Source organism: Tetrao urogallus, assembly GCF_951394365.1.
Source record: "Tetrao urogallus genome assembly, chromosome: 4".
Taxonomy (NCBI): Eukaryota; Metazoa; Chordata; class Aves; order Galliformes; family Phasianidae; genus Tetrao; species Tetrao urogallus.
The window spans coordinates 14,051,646-14,075,091 of NC_136817.1; the positions used below are offsets into that span (position 1 = coordinate 14,051,646).

At 41.9% G+C, this 23,446-nt stretch overlaps 1 protein-coding gene across 2 annotated transcripts in view; it reads right to left on the reverse strand.

Moving 5' to 3' along the window:
- The window catches only part of FBXW7 (F-box and WD repeat domain containing 7), a gene marked incomplete at both ends in the record, with an annotated part of 122,445 nt that overhangs the window by 30,611 nt on the left and 68,388 nt on the right, over positions 1–23,446 (reverse strand). The window lies entirely within an intron of this gene.

A 23,446-nucleotide genomic window follows, 5' to 3' on the forward strand; every position in this document is an offset into this window, starting at 1 on the left:
GTTTGTCGGGGGGGGGGGGGGGGGGGGTGAGGAGAGGGGGGTTAAAAAAAATGCAAAAATACCCTCTACTGCCTAAACAATAGAGCCGACCGGCTTGGAGGAGGCCGGAGGTGCACCAGCCGCATCCAACAATTGTGTACAATTGTGTAACGCGGGTTGATTCGCGAGGGGCCGCGCGGTGCCAAGGCCGCGGAAGGCAGCGCCGCTGCGGCTTCCCAGGGACGTCGCACCGCCCCCGCAGCGTCCCGCGCAGCCCCAGGAAGGGAGGGGTGGAAACAGACGCCCCGCTGCGGGAGCCCTCGGGGAGCACACCTGTTACCGAGCGCTCGCTCGGCCACGCACCTGCGCCCCCCTCCGCTACTACTCAAGTGTAGGGAAGTTCTCGGGCCGCGGGTGGGCTCTCGGCTACCTGCAATCGGCAAAGCGGGCAGGCAGCTGGGGACGGGTGAGTTTCTGAAATGATACATTCCTTCTCCTGCAGTTTTCTTGGCCTGGTTGCTGCTCTGCAAAGTTTTCTGCCCGAGTGCTAAAAACAAAGCGGTGCAGAGCATCCCTAGAGCAGGAGCTGAAGGCACAGTGCTGCCCTGCACTGTCTGAGCTGTAGCTGGGGCTGCTCGGCTGCCTCGTGTGCCAAACACGGAGCCTGAGTGTGGTGGCCTGAGGAGTAACTATCTTCTCCATCACACCGAATATTGTGAAAAAAAATAGAGAAAACCACATATCTAATGGAGAGGAATTGCCTTCTGCAAAATGCTCCAACCTACCAGTACTTAAAAAAAATAATCTCATCTGCACTAAGACTTCATTACAGCTCAGCGTGCTCGCTGGGTGTTGGCACACAGCACACCCGGCGCTGCTTCTGCAGTCCTACCCATCTCCTGGCCGACGCAGAGTCTTCAGCCCATTCCATCTCCCAGTGAAAATGGCTCTGCCCATCAAATCTCGGCATTTACGCCGTCATCCATTAAACTGCAGTGCTGTATATTTTATGAGAACAAAATGGTCCTGAGTTGACTTCATACTTCAGATATGGAGAGCTGTACACATCCCTAGAGACTATTACCGTCTTCCTTTGCTCGCACATCACACGCAAAAGGGAAGGAAAAAGCCATAGGCTGCACATACACATTAAATAATCACAGGAAGCAAATTAATACTCAAATCATCAGAGAACGAAAGCAGGGAGCATTACTGCTCTAGGGATGTGGAAGTACTTCAGCCACAGGCACAGCCAACACGCTGCACCAGGCTCCTGCCTGCCTCTCTGTGTCCCCAGCCCTGCAGTGAGGGCAGCACACCCTGCGAGCAGCCTCTCCCCACCCCGCAACAAGTGTGACCTGACCCGTGAGACGATTCCTCCTTGAAGAGAATGCTTCAGGATAAGCAATGAGTTGAATGATAATTAGAAATTACTGTTTTTCTCTCTTACGGAGTACTGCTGTTGCTGATTCCTCTTCCTTTGAGAAGGATTGGCAGGTGTTCTCTCATGCTAAGAATCCCACTGACTTAAATCGCTCATCTCACCTCAGCCAGGACCACGCAGTAACCCAGCAACCACCTGCCCATGGTGGAAAGCCTGGTGCATCAGACAGCTACGTGCAAAGAAGGGTTGGAGTTCTGATGTTAGAGGTAACCCTGACAGATTTTGACATGCTAATGGTAACTGTCTTTCATTGAGCAGCCCACCTTTCTCAGAACAAAAATCAAACAGTGCATCTCACAGAATATCTTTCCCTACGGCATTACCACTCTTGACTGTCCACCATCAACACATCACCACTGCCTGAAGGTGAGGCTGGCAGCGCCTGGCACAGTGACACCACTTGGGTGCCTGTTCCTCCCCAGAGTGCCCACCGACCTCGGCAGAATTCAATGTTGGGAACACGCCATGACATCAGTCCTATGGAACAGCACAAGAGATGACTGAAGGCCTTGCTTAAGTGGAGGAGAACTGACCTAACTGTGAGGACTGCACAGCACTGCAGGGCACAGCAGCTCCACTCTGCACCACCTTAGAAAATGGAATAGCGGACAGCTGAGCCGCTGACCCTCAGATGCTTCTGGGAACCCAACAGCAAGTAGCAGAGATGATGCATCCATTTATATCTTTACTGACATTTGCAATAATCTTTACTGCGGTAACTTAATACACTGTAAGCATACTTAATGGCATCGAGTAAATGCTCATCGCAAATTAACATACAGTGAGGCTAACTGGACTTTATAAAACAATTTCAGAAAATATATCAAAAGTTGCCGTGTTTCTCTACTTCACATGTTCAATTTCAAAGGCTGCTTTTATTTTGCTGCAGCTAAAGATAATTTGTCAAGTTCCTAAAATCCCAATATAATTTGCGACGCTGAGACAAATGCCCACACCAAAACAACATAGTTTCCACTGGACACAAGTCCAGCCTTATTTCCCATCATACTGCCAGCTCTTAATTAATAAATATTCACATCATCCAATTCTTTTCCTGTTGGCAACATTTCTAGCACCTTTACCAGTCTGTCATGTGGCATGCTGTAATTAAGATCGTCTATTACTCCTAATGAAAGACCAGAATGAATTACAGAAATCACCCGCAGAGCTATATAATCCCCAGAAGAACAGAGATTACAATGCAACAGGCCAAAGAAACAACCTTTTCGCATTTTGGGTTGGAAAAACATTTTGGAGCAAAGAGTTCTGGCCGTAGCAATGGACAGTTGGCATTTTGGGAAGACGCTGGTGCTTCAACCAGCAAACACAAAACACGTTTGCGTGCATAATTGGCATTTCACATACACATATGTGCCTTCTGCACACAGAATGCGCACAGGAGGAACTGCAGAGCAATATGGTTTGGTATCTCCATTAATATTGGTAAATGCATCATTCAAGACAGTGCCAGAAGGGATTCTGTGTACTCGGCCCATTTAGCAGACATTTAGCAGACTGCCTCCTTCAGAGACTTTTCAGAGGGATTTTTGTGTGGTGTCTAATAAGATTGCCTTTTTTTTTTTTTTTTTCACCCTGGAAAACCAAATGCCCTAATCAAGAGGGGCCAGTCCTTGGCTGCATATGATTTAACCCAGAGACAGCAACGAGGATCCAGGAAGGACAGTCAGGCTTAGTTATTTTCCCTTTTTCAGATTTGAAGCAGCCTAGGTTTTAAGCACTTCCCTTTTGCTCCGTAATCGAATTAGGGCAGCTGCAGCACTCGGCACTTTGTCTTCTATATTTGACCTCTCCATCCGACCACATACTTCATTTAATTTGCCAAATGCTCCCATTCAGGCAAGAATCCGGCCCCACAGAGAGGTACTTCTGCCATCTGCTTGAGACATTTAACTGCAGCTTGGGCTCTTACACACGTAGGTGTGCTGCTCTATGCTCCCCACTCAGTCAATGCGAAAGGCAGATGCTACAAGTCTGACTCGTGTGAAATCCTGGCAGAGGGGAAAAATCCCATCCTATAGTAAATGTTAAACATGTACAAAGTAATTCCTCTACAAAAGGGCACTGCTATTATTGTTGTTTAATTGACATTTAATTTTTTTAATGCATTATGAGAGGGGCTAATGGGAACTTGGAAAGCCCATGTTTTTGTGGTTTCTCCCAGTTCAGTGAAGGCGAGGCAGACCTTGCACATGTCACTGATCTAAGATGTATCAGTAGGCATCCGAAGCGCTGAGCAGGAGCGATTTTAAGGTCAAACTCCACATCTGTAAATTGAGCAAGATGCATGTTTTAGGTTGCTGATGACTTCAAGAAAATATTCGGATACCTGGCAAAGTGAAAGGATGCAGCATAGGCTTATAATTTACCACGCTGCTGTCACCAAACATTTGCATAGAATGTGTAATTACAGTAACGATGTGACAGCACAGACTTAGAGAAATGAATTTAAGCGTGCAAGTTTGTGATCAACAGTCATCATCCTGGGTAAGAAGCAGGAAGGAAACGGACCTCAACTCCCTGAAACGCAGTTCAGATGGAGAAATTTATAATCCATTTACTCATAATTTCAGAAGGAGGCTCAGCGAGGATCAAACTCACATGTATGCCTCAACAGAGATATAGGCAAATTCAAACTCATGATCTCATGCCATGCAAACCCAATCACTGGTATACTGATCAGTAATTCACAGTTGCAGAATTGAGGGACTTGAAGCTTGAGAAGAAGCAACGCAAGCAGCACAACATGAGACAGGACACGAGAGAAACAGCGCAAAGCCTTCAAAGGTTACTTAAATGCAGCAGCAAGGACATATCACAAAGTATAAGTAGGTGTTACTAAATTGTTTTACTAATTGCATAACATTTCTTGGCAAAGTATTTCTAGAAACTCCTGTCAAACTCAAGTTTTCCATGTAATTATTATTTATTTCTATATGAAGTACGGTACTGTAGTTCCTAAAATTGTACGCAGCCTTTACATTTTTAGCCTTGTTCCCCCCAGGGAAGGAAAAAGGCTTAGATAACAACTGAATATTAGATCAATATTTATTAATAAATCCTGATTTTATGAGAGTAGTACGAACTTTATAAATACCACTTTCAAAGTTGTTATATCTTTGGCAGACATTTCCCATAAGCCATTCCCTTTTAACATTTGCCTTTAAAAATAATTTAAGTTTCAAATACTCTGTGATAGGATTCAAAAGGCATACTAGCTAATGGCCACAGAAATAGCTTTGAGAAGGATTTATACATGAAGTATATGGAATAGACTTCATCATTAGATATTTAGAATAAACTTCAAATTACATTTCAAGATCAATGAGACTGCAAAGACAGGCTTAATGTAATAAAGCATCCCCACGTCTCCAGCAGAGCAGAACTCCCCTCTCAAGGTCATTTGTCCTGTCCTCTGCGTTGGTTGGGCACAGAACTTGAAACATCTGCTTGGATTATTGGAAAGGACTACAGCCACAGCTGTCACACATCCATTTGCTGAGGGGACATTTGCACACACAGTTTCCTGGTGACAACACCAGCTCAAGATGTTCCAGCATCACCTGTACATGGAACATCCACATTCCCATGTGGCACTCATGCTTGTGTTCCTGCAGGCACAAACACCTTTGGGAATGCTCTGCAAACTGGGCAAGTAAGCTCATGCAGACTGAGGGAAACCAGTTTTAACCTTATTCCTCCTTTTTTTTCTTTTTTTCTTTTTTTCTTTTAAATCACGTCTCGACAAACGACTAAGCTAGCAGGAGCAAGCAAGCAATGCACAGGCACAGAGAACAAACTTTGTGAGCCAAATACACCACTGAGAAAAGGCATGCAGAACTGCAACTCGCGTGTCCCATGCTGAGGCCATAAGCCTATTATTTACACCTACAGGCACTGTCTCCTCTGCTATAGCCTGACTTGCACTTAAGCCAGCACAGGCACTTAGAAGGAGCCATCCTCGTGCCTACAGCTACCCTTGGCCATCCACCTTCATGCTGGCACCCCCTGCATTAGGCAGTGTGTGGCTGTGCAGTGAAGCAGGGTGGCAGCTAGCCTGGGACAACCCAGGAGAGCTACAGCACATATTTGTCCAACTACAATCCTGGGTGACGAGGTGAGGGACTGCTGTTTAGGCTTTGTCCCCCCACACACGGGGGCTGTGTTGTTACCAGGGAGCAACTCCGTTACATTAAAAAAAACATACTTAAGCCTCTGTCAAATAAAAAGCATCAGGGTTTTCCCACAAAACAAGCACAACAAGGTGAACTGCAGGCTGGGGGTAGAAAGTCAACCTTCCTTAAACATGTCATGTTAAAACTCCAGGGAGCTAGTCTCATTAAAACTGTGTATTATTTCACTGGAAAGCAAAACAAGACATTTTCTTCCCAAAGCCTTTTTGTCAGCCTAGTTGAAGAATAAGATAGAATGAAAAAAATATCAGCGGAGCTAGGCTTCACAATGCTTTTAATTCCCTGTGACAGCAACCGCATGCAAGTTACCTACGCAGAAGTCTCGTATGCTTTGTTTTAAAACTGGGAAAACTCTCACATAAAGATTTTTCATAACACATACTGCAAGGAGCAGAATTAAGGTCGCTAATGCGCCTGCACTTTCACATGCCCACCTGCTTTCTGCACAATGGGAACATTATGAGTTTTTTTCTTGTGTTTTGCCTCTACAGAGCATTAGCACATTATTCATTTTTCAAAGGAAGAAGGAGGTATCGCACATAATGCAACCTGCAAAACATTCACTAATGGCAGCAGATCTCAAGAACGGCATCTTCATTCATTGTACTCCTATTAAAGTTAACTGTAATCTATTTATTATATCATTAAACTTAATATATTGCGAGATGAATTCTATTTATAGACGCAGTAATAGGCGCGTTAATCACTCAAGTTCACATTGAGCAGGCTGTGGTGCGATGCAGCGGCAGTCATGTCAGTGAGCAGAGGCAGGTGGCCCCAGCCCAGCCGCGCAGCCTGATGCTGCCCTGCGGCACCGTGCGGCCCTCACCAGCCCCGCTGGGTCCCACCTGCAGTTGGGATCAGGAGCAGCATTGCACGCGGCAGCTGCCCAGGCTCTGGGCATGAGGACTGGGGCACTGCAAAGGCAGCAGCCTGTACCTCACCGAGCGGGCATTCATCTAGTCATTTTCTACAATATCACCCCCGGGCTCCATTTTTAATAATTTTTATATGACCGTTATAATCATTTCACAGATTCTGCCGATGCTGAATGCCCCAGATGTAGTCCATAAAGTAAGAAAAACATGTGCCTGAGACATTAAATCCCATCTCCTATGCACGAAGCACAAACCTTCCCGCTGACAAATGTGCCACAATCACAATGCTAAAATTAAAAAATAAAAAACCTACAGGGATGAGTTCCTATTTTCAACATTTCAACAGCAGAATGGGGTTGGTTTTGTTTGTTTGTATTGATAAGAATGATTCCAATTTAAGGAATGTGCATTCCTGCCTTTGATCAGCAGCAGCTCAAGCACTTTCACTCAAATACGAGCAAGTGGGGAAATCACCTTCGCACAAAGAAGAGCTCTGCCTCTGAAGAGGACTTCGGGGGGATTTCCAAAAAAGTCTGTGCTTTGCACTGAATGCAAACAGAGCACTGGTATCTACTGTCCATTGTCTGATATGTTTCCTATCTTTGTTTTCATGGGAGATAGCTTAATTTTGATTGCCAAGGGAAGCATTTGCTTATCTGGCATCATATGAAGAAATCTATTTACAAAACAGTTCTTGACCTTCATCTGAGTTCTGTGAGAATGATAGGGGCTTAATGGGGAGCCCCCTTCTACTGGCAGAAGAATTCCTTTCCTAGAATTACAGATCTTACCAGAGGGTTTTAGGAACAATTTGAAGAATAAACTACTAAAAACGTCAAAATTATTTTCCTAACTGCATTACCTACAGACAGTAAAAAGATTACAAAACCAAGCATTCATGAGAGCTGGAGACACAGATGTGAGATACTTTCGGTTCTAAGAAGCTGCTTGCTAAGACAGCCCTGGGCACAGTGCACTCTAAATAAGACATAGAATCTGCGGAATAAAGGTGCCTGATTCATTTAAGATACATTGTTACACACTTGTGCACATGCCTCAAGTGCACAAAAGCAAACTTGCAAATACTTTTGGCAAGGCATCCTGCAGGATTTTGTAACACAGAAGTTCTCCCCCACAGCACCTGACACCAGTGACTCTCTTTGCAGTGCTGTGGGACAGCCCCCCTGTGTAGCACTGCAGTGGGATGCTGCCTTCCTTGTCAGTTCTGAGTGCAAGGCTTTATGCTCGTGATGATCCTATACAGTGCCCAAGCACCATCAAGGGCATGTCAGGGCTCCAGGACATGTAAGATACTCGATTCCTCACAGCCTGAAGCGTCCCTGATACATGTAAATGGTTGCTTTTCTACACACACAGCTGTAACACGCAGTAGGCCGTACTGGGAAGCATCACCTGTGTTTAGAAAGGTGACACGCACATCACACCTGCTTGAGTCAACACCTCTCCTGGGCACGGCCAGGCAGAGGGAAGGTACCAACACCTTCCTGCAGCCTCCTGACACTTGGCCATGGCAACCTGGGGCCTTCCTGGGTTGGTTTCTTGCCAAGTGCATTCTTCAGGTTGGGGGAATCGATGGTAAACCCCTGCAGAACAGAAAGGCATGCCAAGCATGCCAGGGTCACAGCAGGCTCTTTGAAGTCTCCCTAACCCACTGTCATTAACCTTACACGGTGCCATTTTGCATCAAAAGGGAGCTGAGCAGGCTAGGAAACCTGCCCAAGCTAAACAAACTCTTCCTTGAACAGGTGCTTGAAGTCTAGAAACCAGATAGCACACTTGTCTGCCTCCACAAGAAACACAGCGCTGCATAATTAAGGGTAAGCAGTCTCTCATCCAGAAGAGAGGGCTGAGAATTGTTAAACAAAGTTTTTTGCACTGAATCTAGCTTTAGTCAACATTAGAGATAAATACATCTATAGTCAGGCTCAGAACTGGTATTGGTAACAGAATCTCACGTAAATGCAAAAGGTATGAAATCAGGTGCCATGTTTTGTGGTATTTTAATGATATTTCCAAGAACTAACACATAGGTAGTCTAAAAACTACAGCATGTAAGAAAAAATGTTCACAGCTTCCCATCGTGGTCCAAGCTTCTTTTGGAAAATAATTTTCTTCAGTAAAAGCTTATGCTGCATTTATCAAGCTATAATAATTAGGCTTCAATTTTAAAAAGCTACTCAAATAACTTGTTTCTATTAGGAACAGAAGCTGCATACTGCAACCTCTCCCTGTCTACAGACTTGACATATTATCGTTTCTCAGAAACTTCTGACAACTTGTCAGGTCAGTGCGATGCAACTGAAGAGCTCCCTACACCAAACCCATTCACTGGAGGATAAACAGCATGTGGGTTATCTAAACTGCAAGTTTCAAAACCCAGGAATTTCTATATTTATAGACAGGATGGAGTAAATTAGAGATTCCAGCAATACTTGGCTTTCATTTGCAACCGCAAAATTAGACAGCAACCAGGGTTTTAAACAAGAAAGAAATGAAACTAATGAAATAGTACAAAGCAAAATGTCTAGGAATATAGGAACAGCCCAAGTCACCAATGTGATAGTCTGTGAGAGGAAAGCTTATTCCTGGCACTTAAAGAATGGTAGTGCATGAGAATGATTAAAGATACTGCAGCAAAGCCTGTGCACAAGCAAATCCTACTTCCTATTCCTTCTCTTTTACTGATAGCAGTTGCTAAAGCATGTGACTAGCTCTAAGATTGCTCAAGTTACGCCAGAGATGTTCCGACCAAACTCTAGGGGTTTTTTGTTCACCTTCCTTTTATTTCTGCATTTCATTCCTAATATTCAACCCATATCAAACTGGCTTATGTATGCCAGCCTTCCTCACAGAAACAGAAAAAGAAACCCTGCTACATATGTCACACACCTGCTGATGTTCCAGGGAAAGACAGGATGAAAGTGGAAAACATCTAGGAATATTTGATTTAAAAGAAAAACCTGGGAAGAACTCATTCCCTGCTTGTATAAATATGTTTACCCATTTAAATCTGATAAAAACAGTCTTAATGGAATACTGCAACCTCGTTTATGCTTTTGCATAAAGTGATCTAAACTGGCGAGAGCAAAGTTTAAATACACTTCTTCCCCACTAACTGTCCACAGCTTTTTTTTTTTGCCTTTTTTTTTTTTTTTTTTTTTTTTTTCAGCCTGCAGGGATCAGTATGACTCATGCCTATGCTGTTCTTCAAACACTCTATTTTAAAATGCAGATTTTTTCCACTAGTCTATTGTGCCATACAAGTAACTGCAAACTGCAGGAAACTAAAATTAGAAGACAGACCACTATTGCCAGGGGGATTAGAAACTCTTAGGCTGTGTTGATTCAAAAAGCCGAACTGGTTGACCACTATATGAGGGAATCTTTTATGTTGGCTTCTGCTACATTTCTGGCAAACTTCATTTGAAGTCTCTTTTGGCTATAAATTATTTGAAGTTCATGTATTCGGGAACAGAGAATTGTTTCCGGATTTCTCTGTAACACTGCTCTGAGTAGCCTTATTTTCTGGAATGCCACCCAAAAAAAATCCAAAAACCAAAACTGTACAGTGACACTCTTTTCATGCGCTTCACAAAAAGCCTACTAACTTTTACTGATTCTGACTAACAAAAACTTTGGCAGAAAACTAATTTAAAGAAATAGTCTTGAGTTTAGACCAAGCAAATCAACCTGCCAAACTGCAGAAGATACTAACCATGCCTGTAACGTAGAGCAACATTTTAGGTATGGGAGGCTGCTGGGTTAAAAGCTAGAACAATAAGATAACCTTCAACTGAAGGCAGAGATGTCAGTCTCCTTATCAGTACGCTCCTTCAAAGAGCCGTCTGAAATTTTCTTCCTTTCAGACAGACAGCCCTAAGATTTGTGGCAAGATGTGTGGGCTATAGTCAGAAGTCACCATATAGCTGCTCTCAAAGCAGTATCTTCCTAACAGAACATGTGGGTAGGCTTTGTGCAAAAACACAGAGGGGGAAAAAAAAATGCTTAGTACTTTATTTGCTATCTCACAGAGGACAGTCAAAAGTCTCCTACCAGGTGAGAATATCAAGAAGGAAGAACATTTACACTGACTGGAATTCGTGCACTTCCCTGCTAATAACTATTTACATTGCTACATCATGTGTGTCTAGCAGAAGAACATTTTTTTTTCTCTTTCACGAGGTGGACAGCTGGTGGATGTGTTGCACTCTGAAAAAAGCTGGAGAAATGCGTGTAGTGAGCTGCGATCACTGTTCAGTATTACACACTAAATGGCAAAAAGAAAAAAGAGGAAGAGTCAGCACAGAGTCTACACTGATCTAAAACACAGGTCAACAGTTCTAAGACACTGAAAATCCAATTCATTTCCCATTTCCAACTTCCAGGGGACATCTATTACAACCTGAAAGGTATCCGATTTCGAGAGCTGTGATCCTAAAGCTGTACTCCAAGCAGAGGCAGGGTACACCAAGGTTAAAGAGATGGCTGTAGCAAAAGAAATCTCATCTCAGAAGGAAAAATAAAAAAAAGTGAGAAAAAACCATGACAGTACCCACCCCCACTCCCCATCCCTATATGCTTTTTTTTTTTTATCTTTTAATTGCAGCAGAAAGCGGAATTCCAACTTACAAGTTTAGCAGATGCGCAATAAAGGTATAAGAAAACGAGGACAGCAGCCTAAGGAGTATTCATACAAGCTGTGAGAACTACCAGCAGATTGAATTTAAGCCTCTCTCTTTGAAACCCACTTTATCTACATCTGGCAGTTAGTATTTGTTTAGTTTTATCTCCATCTATATATACAAATAAGCAAAGCATCTTCAGCTTCTCAGGAGAACTTGTCCTCAAGCATACACAACACTTACTAGCAGAAATAGGAGCCAGTGGTTACAACAAAGTAAATCTTTTCTCTCCGCTAGAGGTATACTGCCTGCCTGCTCCTCTAGAGCTGCATCTATCGTCTGACCTTGCAGACTGACCTACAAACAAGGCCCAGCAACCAGCCAGCTGACAGAGTCAAGAAATGTTTTGAGGGAAGTTTGAAATTATATGGACCAAGGCTCGGATTTGGCTTATGCTCTGTACCAGGAGTCTGAAAAGCAGTGTCTACATCACAGCAGATGTGGTCCTGCTCAGTGAAAACCCCAGCCTGAAAGAATTTATCAACTGATTCTTTCCAGACAACACAAGAATTTCAGGAATGCAAATTAGCTTTCTATCTCTGACAGGTCTTTCTAAACCATCTACCAGTTCTTCCAGCTTTTCATCTCCCCAAAACAAAATCACCACCCTCAGAAATATTCTGGAAGAGCATATGGGAAAGAATAAATTTCCTTGTACTCAGATGTTATGCACTAAGTACACCCCCTCCCCAAACCAGCATTACAGCCTTCAAAATGTTTTTAACTGAAAGGAAAGAGAGGAGCAGCTTGCAGTAGTTTCCATATAATGTAATCATACAACCTTCTGTCTGTATGGGTGCCAGCACTGAATTGCATTATTGCTATCGAGGCCTTTGGAATTGAGGTGAGAATATTATCTCAATCTGCATTAAACTAATAACAGAATTGAGTATATTTGCTTCTTTATGTTAAACTAATTTTAGGAACCTCATATTACATTTGTTAGCACTTTTGGGGAGCGATCTTGAAGCTGGAAAAGAAGAGAAACAGACAGCTCAATGTGTATAATAAGGGCTTGTCAAATAGCATCGATATTCCCCAGTAATAAGGTCGCCTGTTCAAAGAACGACTTTGAGATGCAGGAGAGATTCCAGCTTACTGGGACCAAATGGAGTCAGAGGCCCACAGGCTGAGGGTTTAACCAGGCTACAGCAGCCAAAGACTAAAACTTGGCTGGGAAGCAGACAGTTTCATGATACCATTTCCACCTTTGCGTTGTAAAAAAACACCCTGGGGCAATGGCTGGGAACTGCAAATTTTCTTATCAGCACCTCTCTGCAGACCAGAAAGGGCGACTTTGGGCTCTGTCACCCTGTAGAAAATTGCAGACAAATCTTTGAGAAGAGGAGGTTACTGTGATTTTCATATCTCATTTCAAAGCTAAGGGAAAGTGATAATAAACAGCTAAACATGTTTTACATTAGGAACAATCCTAGACCAGAGGTCTGCCTATTCTAGAAGCGTTCCCATATCATCCACCATATCCTAATGAAAAATACACATTTCTCTACTAATCATCTTCACTGTAACACAGAGACTTTAATAAACCAAGTAGTCAAAAACAACTCTTGACACAAAAAGACACGGACATATCCGCTTTTGGAGATCGCTTTACTGGAAGAAGAGAACACGATTTCCTCCTTAACCTAGTTCAATCAGCAAGCTAGGTTGGTTTATACAACTATATATATAGTAGCTGATCTTTGGCAATAGATACTTTCTTTTTTTTTGTTCAAACTTGCTAGGAAGTGATGATACGAGCAGCTTAACTGGCAGATCTGAAACAGCAGCAGCAGTCTGTTGGCAGGATGCACAACAAATACCTGGAAGTAGCCTGAAGGGTGGCAGTTTATTCAGCTAACATAGCTGGGTTGGAAGAGGACGTGTTCACAGAACCAACTGGTCAGATTCAGAGGAGCCAAAAAAGACACTTGACTCCCTGTTTGTAGAATAAGCAATCAGAGTTAACCAGGAACTTGTGGTGCTGCTGGATTTTAATCCAGATCATATAATCCCACATATGTGCTGCCTTAAATAGCACAGAACCTTTTCTCTCCCGAAACTGCTATCTTAACTTTAGAGGGTGGCGTTCTTTGAGAAAGCCTTGACTTAATTCGATATCAAAAGATTTGTAAGAAAGCACAGTTGGGTTGCTACTTACTGTTGCAGTTACAGTATCTTCTCCTATACTGGCTGTTCCCAATTCACTGCCACATATGAAAATCTATCATGTCAGGGTAGACCAAAGAATCTGCTCCACAAGTGCTTTGTACAGATAGATACACAGGTAGCACTGCTAGCACACATCTCATTTATTCAGTTCAAAAAACAACTTAGTTTAGTAAACAAGTCTTTCATCTACTTATTCTTCTATTTTTTTTTTTAAAGAGTTCCAAATTCTGTTTCTGGTACCACTGCATGCGACTTTAACCACCAGTTCATAGGACAGATATGCAAGAGAACTATATTCTGTTGAGAATTACATATTACTAAATACACTCAAGGTCAGTGCTTAGCTAACAGCAACCAGCCCTGGTGAAGCCTTGGACTGGCGGTCCCCTGCTTGCAATTTAGGAGGCAGGCTAGAGAAACAGCACAAGGATTAATACATACCAACAGCTGAAGTACAAGCTTTTCCAGAGACCCTGATACGTGCGCTGGCTACCCATGTGTTCTGAAACTCAAACCACAATGATTTCCCTACTATTGCTTAGGCCAGCAAATGAAACCTGTATTTCCATTCTGCAGGCATAAAATGATACACCAGAGAAACAAAGTCTACTAACTTCTTACAGATTTGTTTGAGAGGTGGTTTTGGTTTCACCCGATGAAAGTTTTTCCATCAAGATCTGAGTCATTCTCAGATATTACTCATGACAAGCATTTGCACCAACTTTAAATATGAGGACCAACTGATTTTTGTTATGAGAGATATGTAATCAAAACTCACAAAACAGCTACAAGTCTCAAGTCAAAGGCAGGCATTGCACTGCGGCACCAGCTCACAAGATCATTTCACTTCAGTCTTCTCTCCCAGCTATACTGTCAACAGCCAAATCTCCGTAGGACAGGGCGACCCGCATGCCAAGACATCTGTGTTACTTATGCATCCCCAAGCAGCAGTTCCCACCCTGCCCCAGATGTTAGCAGGTTCACCTCAGCTGTTACCCATTGTTACCCTTTCCCCCACAGCCCTCTGTACCCACCAGCAGAGCAGCTCCCATGCAAACACCCCTACCACTACTGCTCAAATCAAATAAGGCAGATTGGCAGAGCCTTGCTGGTTAAAAACATCAATTTCATTTTAACAATTTTGCCAGCAGATTTGAGAAAGCATTTCCCTAAAAGAAAAGGGGTTGTGATGAGCTTACTCAGGCAATAACCTACAGACTTAGGGAGGTGTTTATGAATAACTACAGTGGTGCAGACTAAGCCCCTGGATTTTGCAGAGATGCAGCTGAGGAGCATATCAGTGTTTTCTTTCTATCAGTCATGCTGTGAGAGCAGAGCACCCACAAACAGCTGGAAGAAATATTATCTTACGCTGCTACAGCTTCTTGTTAAGAAGAGATCTGAGCTCTTTGCCAACCAAGCGCCTTTCCCACAGCTTAGCTGTAACCTAATGACGGGTTTGGGTAGATACAGCAGGTAAGAAGTAGGACTCTGAGACAAGAGCCCTTGTGGCTACATCAGCCAAACTGTTGTGCAAATGATCCTTTCTATGAAAAGTACCTTTGCAGAATTGATCATGCTTGCAGCCTTATGTAATCATAAAACTGCTTTGCTATTATGAAGGCACACTCATCGTCCACCAGTTTGCACGTAAGTAAGTTGTGACAGATGACCTCTGAATACGTAATGAGAAATAACATAGTAGGCTACAGTTTAGACCATGCTTTGGCATAAAGATACCAAAAAGACACCAAAAGCTTAAAAAAGCCTAATCAGCTTCGGGACATCTACAAGCTGACTTAAAGGATGCCTTTAAAGGCTCTATCTGCAAGCTTTTTCAGAAATCCACTCGTACAAAAGTCTGCAATCCTGGGAAAGAGGATTGAAATGTACAAAAAGGTACAAAGCAAAAGACACTACAAAGAATATGTATTTTTAAATTCTTGTTTGAGTACCTGATTTTTGTTTTTTTTAACTTAGAATCTGGCTTAGTGGCCAATTACAGGCAATTCTTTTCTCACCTGTTTAACAAGGTCTCAACAATAAACCAGTTGTATATTAAGTTGCTGCAGACCTGATATAAAAAATTATTAATTACTTGAACATATTAGGTTAATTTGATTAATCCTTTTATCAGTAAAAACATGGGCTTCTACAAACATTGTTTGGTTTTGTTTTTTTTCCTTTTGTTTGTTTTTAAAGATGACAGAGCTCTTTTATTTCATAAAAGATTTCCTTCCATTTTAGCTAGGATCAGTTTCTCGAGCCAGGAGGTGTGCAAAAGGCAACTTATGCAAGTATTTTTATATCAAGCCTTACACTATAATAATTGCACAGGTAGCTTTAAAAAAGAAAGTTAATTTACTGATAATTGGAGTTCAAAATTTGATGGTAGGGTTTAAGCAATACATAAGAACTTTGCCATAAAGATACATAACAACATCAACCTCAACTAAAAATTAGAGACAGCTAACATTTTTTGTGTTTGGAAAAGAAATCAGAACAAAATGATATGAAATTATTTAGCTTTACTTTTGAGTACCGGGAGAAAACTATTCCTATACTTGTTGCCAACCTACGTAATATGAATTCAAGCATTATTACTTATCTTTCTTTTGTTTCAAAAACAAGCTGGAGCTTTTCTCACAGAGCACCCAAAGCTATAAAGACAAATGAGAATCGGGAATGCAATGAAGCAAGTAACACGAGAATAAGTCTGAAGTTCAGTTGTGCTTTCTCAACATCTCTTCGTTATCTGCGCCTAGCAATTTTCTGCTATTTTCTTCAGATTGCATTGAACAGAACACTGAAAAGTGATTATATGTCCAAACCTTAATAAAAAGTCAAAATCCACTACTCCATTGTATTTGCAATTACATTTTCCTCCTACTTACAGGATAGGAAAGACTACAGTTTTGTATTCATGGTGCTCCAACCACTACGTTTTAAGCTGTGGCTAGTTGTAAATAAGTTATTTGCTAAATAGAAACACATTACATAACTTTATATTTAATTTTTTTTTTTTAAAGGACATTTTTGTTAATAAAATATTGCTTTACCTCAAAAACATTTCTAGAAGCTTCATGTTTTTAAATAGTTAGTGGTTTTCACTGCAAAACAGAGATGGTGGCCAACAGCTTATGTCATTCATCTCTACAACAAAGAAAAAAAAGAAAGGCAGCAGACCAGATTCTCTGCTGCAGTTTCAACTCAGCTCAAGTTCAAACGAGAAGAGAAAAGGTCTTTAGGGAAAGAGGCTGCTAAAAAAAATAAAAAGAAAAAAAAAATCACTGTTTTGGCCTCAAAGCTTCTTCCATTTGCCAGGCCAAGATGCATGCCTCCAGACTCTAATGCCAATGGAGAAAGCAGCCATACCTGACCGGGGTGGTCCTGCAACACAGGGAAGGAACCCTCTACCTCCACTTCGGGATTACTGCCTTTGGGGCCAGAAACAAGACAAAAATGACAGCAAGCCAGGACTGCCCATCACTGGCACCAAAGCAATGTTCACCCTGCTTTCTTAAACTGCCACCATGCAACTGTTTCCACAGTCAGATAAATTACGTCCTAAGCTACACACTGAAACTCCCACCCAGATTTTCCATTGTATAGGTAGCACCTTCTGACAAAACAGAACCGAACTGTTTTTACCAATTTCTCTCTATATTTTTGGATGGATCTTATTTTTTTCTATGTGAACTATTACCTTAAAACTGGTTACCCAGCTCCTTAGATAAAATGAAGCATGCTTCTCCACTTCTTTTTAATCATATTACTGCCTACAGACAGTTATTATGGGACTCTTCCCTCTTCACTGTTGAGAGCAGAATCACTCTGATTTTGAACAACCAAAAGCATTGTGAAGATAGTACACAGTCTATGCTGTTCCCCTTGCCAGGGGAACATATCAAACAGAAAACTTCTGTCAAGAAGCACAGCTAAACGTTCATGGCCAATACATGGTATTTAGTCAGCTTTTGTGCACTGACGGCTGTGTAGCTGAATAGCAAATCTTACTGCAACCTTCTTGCCAGGAGATTTAGCCCTCCTAAGAGCTGGGCTTTGATGCGTCAGAGAGGAAAGGATAATTCTTGTATTTTCTTGGGAAACAATGCAATTGTGATTGCGAGACATACTTGTCTGAATTAGATGTATAATACCATGTCTCTTAAGAGACGTTCAGAACTTCTAAAGCTTGCCTGGCTGTGATAGGAGCTATTAAGAAGTTCTGCTTTAATGGATAAGCAATACGAGAACTCCCACAGAGAATCAACTGGTGCTGTGCTGAAGGACCGAAAGTGCAGTCCTACCATTGCACTTGCCCTCAAAAACTAAAACATGGTTCTCATTGAGATGCCTGTCTCATCTTCGTTGAGAAATACATGTGTGACAATCTGGAGTTCCTACATCTCTTCTGAAAGAATTCACTGCAATCAAATGGATTTGTGAACAAGGTCCAGTGTAGACAAAAGAGCTCTTGCCATGCAAATGTTAGCCACCATTTTGAACCTGGCTGCAGTGAAAAAACCCTTCAAGGAATGTGTCATCTTGGTGAGGCAGAAGCAACAAGCTCACCAAGCAGAGAACCACTGCTCCACCAGCCAATATGGCATTCATTTTTGCATTAGTACTGCTCCAAAAAATGACACATCTGTCCCCAGACTACTGCCTGCTCTGTGAGACATTTTGTTTTCTCTTAAATCCTGACAAGATGGGAGATCAAACAAATATTGTTGTTGCCCCCCACCCTTGAGGTAATCAGTAGCCTGCTGACCGGATTACCAGGGAGCACGGGTACCCACGGGCCAAGTGTCACAACAAAATCCAGTATCTGCCTGGTAAGCTATACCATCTGATATACATTTACCATCTGATCAACAGTACATGCTGAAACAAGAAATCTCTATAACCAATAAAGTGATTCTTTTCCTCCTTTGGAAATAACTGAAACCGCACTGGCTATTACTTATAAATTCCTCAACAGATAATGTTTTCTGCTAACCAAGATACATCTAGTACCTGTAGGTTCAAGATATCAGTGAACAGCCAATGCTGCCTGTACTCATACTCTTACTCTTCTTGGTACGTGCTGCTTAAACTAGTGTTGACCAGAATAAACGCTTTCCATGACTTGCAGCTGACATCTGTCATAATAATTTTCCTGTCTGTTTCTCAAATGGGAGATATGTTTGTGTTTCTCATATTATCTTCAGATGGAAAAAAGTATTTATTTCATTCAACTTCCGATTTTGAATTAAAGCCAGCTTCAATTCTCTCTCTATGCTATTCTCAGATGAGATCTTCCTCCTGGTGGTATTTTCCTTCAGCACAGGTGTTCAGGTGACTTTTCCAACATTCAGTATCCACCCTACCCTGTGCTTACTGCAAATTATGATACACTGAAAAAAAAAAAAGTACTTGTTCGATTCATCTTTCTTTCTATGTACCTGTAAAACTAATGTGAATTACAATTGCATTTCCTTTCTTCCTAAATAAAATAAAATTCTGCAGTAAGTGTAGAGGATAGGCTGTAGGAACAGAAATTACTTTAACAGTCTTTAGTCAAAATAAGAAAACACTAGACCAATTGGGATTATGATTAAAAATAAAAAAAAAGCTTGTTACACAGCCTGGTAGTGATAGGATAAGGGAGAATGGCTTTAAACTAAAAGAGGGGAGACTTAGGTTAGATGTTAGGAAGAAATGGTTTACTCAGAGTGGTGAGGCAGTGCTAAGTCCTATCCCTGGAAGCATTCAGGGTGAGGCTTTATGGGGCCCTAGGCAGCTTTGATCTAGTGCGTGGCAACCTTGTCCACAACATGGAGGTTGGAAACAAATGATCTTTATGGCCTATTCTAACCAAAATCATGCTATCATTCAATGATTCTATGACTGAAAAAAATAATAAAATGACAAAATGCGGCACCAATTTAAAATTAGACAAATGCATATATGTCAGCAAAGTGGACTATCACAAGGCTAGCAAGTACAGTTACTAAACACCTTCCCTTCAAAACTTCTATGTTGCTACAGGTTTAACTTGCCTAGTCATATTTCCACCTGCTCTACCTCTGAGTATAATTCTGCTTTAACAATACACATTAAGGACCAAGATTGTGGCAATTTCATGATTATTTTAATTTGCCTCTCATTTTTGGAGAAGGTTCCCTAATTGAATACTAAACATAAAAATGATTCATCACTGATGAAACACTGAGCTTCTGATATCCAAGTACAGCTGATAATATAGACATATGGAATGGAGAACGGATGCTTCTTTTTTGCTGCATAACCAGTAGGCCTATTTGTCCAAATCCCAACATACTGAAGGTCCATCAGCCGAGTTCTGTGTAGCAGAAATATCCACAACAGAACTGTTAAAAGCCTGTATTCTACTACAGAAACAGAAACAAGTGAAAAACTTCAGCAGGACATTTTCTGGTGGCAGCTAACTGACAGCTTCAGTTTTGACCATGGGTTATAAGCACAAGGAGGCATCCAGTGAAGGAGATGAAGGAGGACTCTCACCATAACAGACACAAAGCCATACCGTCTCAAAATGCACCGCGAGTTTCCTGTTATTTCCATTCTCTCTCTGAAAACTTCGATGTGTTCTCATTCAGTTGCTCCAAATTTTGATTACTCATTACACTCTGATTTCTCCACTGTTTTCAAATTCCATAGATAACTACACCATTGTTCTTTTCCCGAAGGCTTTAACAAACTTCTCTGAAGTCAGTATAAAATACCTTTCATGGGGCTAGATTCTGGATTGAATGTCATTCTACTCAATCTACAGCATTGTCTTGTCTTTCTTTTAGCCTTGAAAGCGACATCATCTGTGAAGATCCCACCCACGAGCTTCATCACAGAATCCACATGTAAAGAGTTTAATGGAAAAAAGATCTTTTAATCTGTTCAAAACAGTGCGTCTCCTATGAATTCCAACCATCAAGTATTAACCAGGCACTAAGCACACGTGATATGCCCATAAATATTACAATAATGCAAAAGAATTTTCTAAATTTTTCAGATTATTTAAGGCAGGAATGCACATAAGACATTCCAAGAGGTGACCTTTAGACACATTTTAAGGCAGAATTTTTCTCTCCCACGTATCAATCATCTATGATCAAAACTTCTAAGACGATGTCTTAATGAGATTTTTACTTGTATCACAAACATCATTGTTCTCATACTTAGCGTGAAACGCTTATCTAGACATTCCGAATTATTTTACAGCAAGAGCTTAAGTTACGCACTGGCTAAATACTTCAGCTGGACTACTTTCACACACGAAGAGAATTAACAATGAAATTACATCATGCTTATAGACACCCAAACTTAGGAGAAGTTCCACATTACCACCTATCCACAGGCTGCAGTAAAGTACATAGTGATTTCTGCTGTGCAAGAACAAACCTTCAAAGTTATTTCAAACTTGCCCTTCTTGGCTTAAGCCTAAAATGTTCAGAACAAGTTTGTTCAGAAACAAACTTCACAATTTTTTTGCTCATCTCTGCTCATCAACCCACTTCAGAGGAAGTCTTAATATTTTAATAGAAAGTATATCAAGGTGCCAGCGAAGTGCTCAGTATGGCCAACAAGCACATCTGGACACTGCACAGCTTTTGTACCACATACTCCTCCACATTTAGCTGCACCAATGGAAAACACTATTGCCCCTAGTAGAAAACCAAAGGAACAATCCTGGGAGGGTTTTATAATTCACATTAGGCAGAATTAGCTGGGTTAGCTCAAATCACCCATTTAAATTGGCTAAGCTCTTCTGGCTGAGTGCCCCCAAGTCAGTATGGGAATGCTCATGAACTGCTCTGCCAAGGCCATAGCTGCCACTGAAGGGGCAAAGGAGCTACTATGGCAAGATCAAGGTTTCCAGCAGCAAGGGCTCCTGCCAAGCAAGTAGCCGTCTATGACCTTCAGCTTGTGAGCTGTAATCAAAGTAGTGACAACTTCACAAATAAGAGGGCACTTACAGTGACAGAAATGCTTACATCTGCTCTACATACAGCACGCATAGGTGTTTGCTCTGAATGATTTGGCCAGCTAACGACGTTCTACCCTCAGGTATCCTACCACCTTTCTGCAGGAGGTCACTGACCTTACAGTCGCTGCTGTTCCTTACTGCTCTTTCATCTCCTGCTTGCAAAAAATTACAACGTAGCTTAAATCACTTAATAGCCTTTAAATCTTAACTAACTTTGCCTAAAGCAAACTGGAACATTCACGGGATCCCAGCTGCCAGCAAAGCTGAAGGGAGGGAAGAACTTCTGGAAGAGTTTCAGTACTGGGAAAAGAGGCGTAAAAGAAGAAGGTGGAAGGCTTAGGTGTGCAAATAAAGCCTCCAGCCAGAAAAGCAGATTTCAGAAGATGGCATCCGCTCATCCATTCATAAACTCTTTTTTTTGCTTTTATATAACAGCATTTTTAGACAGAGGAACAAAACCAAAACACCAGTTTTTAAACTAGCAGGACTCACATCTACAAATACAGCCTGCCTCAGTACTACTGATACAGCAGGGTTCAGGATAGATGCAATATTATTCACTACTCCAAGTAACACTGTTGGGGCAGTGGGGAAAGAGCAAGAGGTTGAGCTGACAGGCTTTTAGGCATGTTTTTGAGACTTTCCGGTTGCCTTTAGGTATACATCTGAGACTTTCTGGTGCCCACAGGGCAGCAAGGAGAGATGAACAGTTGGTTCATCTCCAATGGGAAAGAAATCGGTAAAACAAGACTGAAGACAACATTCTAACATGCCATGAAATCAACACCTCTTTTGAGTCAATGCTTTGGAAAACTTTTTCTAGCTCTTCCTGGAAGGTTAGGACTGAGATGGTCAGAGAAAGCATGGGTACTCCTTGAGAAGTGCTAACCACTGATGCTTCTGTCCTTCCCCAGCTGTCAGAGAGCTCCATCTGTATGAGGTGATTACTTGGTCACTGTGCATCCCAAAGGGTCTAGAGCACTGCATGAAATGCAGCAAATTCCAGGACGATGGCAGGAATCTGCTGATCCTGTTAGGAGGGTCATGCTCTCCACCCATGAAGGGATGTCCTCGCACATACCAATTACTGTGTACTTCAGGCAGCAAATTATTCACATATATGTTTTAACTCAGAACACCTAAGTTTGCACTTAGCCTCGAAATCCCTTGCTCCCACTCAGGCTGGAAGAACAGCCCACACTCCCAAAAGCTTCTCTGCTCTTTCCAGATGCAGTTATAGAGCCAGTTGAAGACACACCAACTGCAGACACAAACTCATTCGTCTCTTGAGATTACGTAGCTGTACACCCCAAACTTTATTGTTTGTACAGAGATGTCACGAGTTGGCTTTTGGCATGGATTTATATAATTGTACAAATCGTGAAACCCAGTCATAACATCAAAGGAAAAATTATTCTTCCTTTCATAAAATCTGGGATTTTAATCTTTGGTCACTCATCAGTTTTGGAAGCAGCCTCGACCAGGAACACTATACACAATCTCATGGATTAAGAAAACAGTAAAGAAAAAGATCAGGAGATGCTAAAGGGAACAAACAAAGTGGGGGCAGCAGGACAGGATCTAACATTTTTGCAAACAATCCGTTTGTCACTTTGATGTACCGGGGTTAATTAATATTCTATAAAGGTCTTCCAAAAGCTGAATACCTCTCGAGTTCTGAATTCATGGGGCTGACCTTAGACTTTCTCAGAATGATTTTTAATGCAGTCTGTTATCAGCAAAACCCGTTTAAACACATGTCCCATCTGCCAGCACCCCATTTGCAAAAGAGCTTCTTATACTTGCAGACAGTAAAGCTTCTGCCTGCCTCCCTCTCTCCTCTAAATACCAGCTGTATGGTAATGAGCACAAACAGCTGAAAAATACCGCACAGTAACAAAGCTGGTACGAATGGGCAGAACAACGCTTCCACTCAATGAAGCAGTTGTAGCATGAATTTAGCAGATTAGCTATTGAACAGAGGTGGGGGGAGGTTTGGAAAAAAATGCAAAGGGTCTGCACAGATAGCAAGAAAATGAAAAGAGACCAGA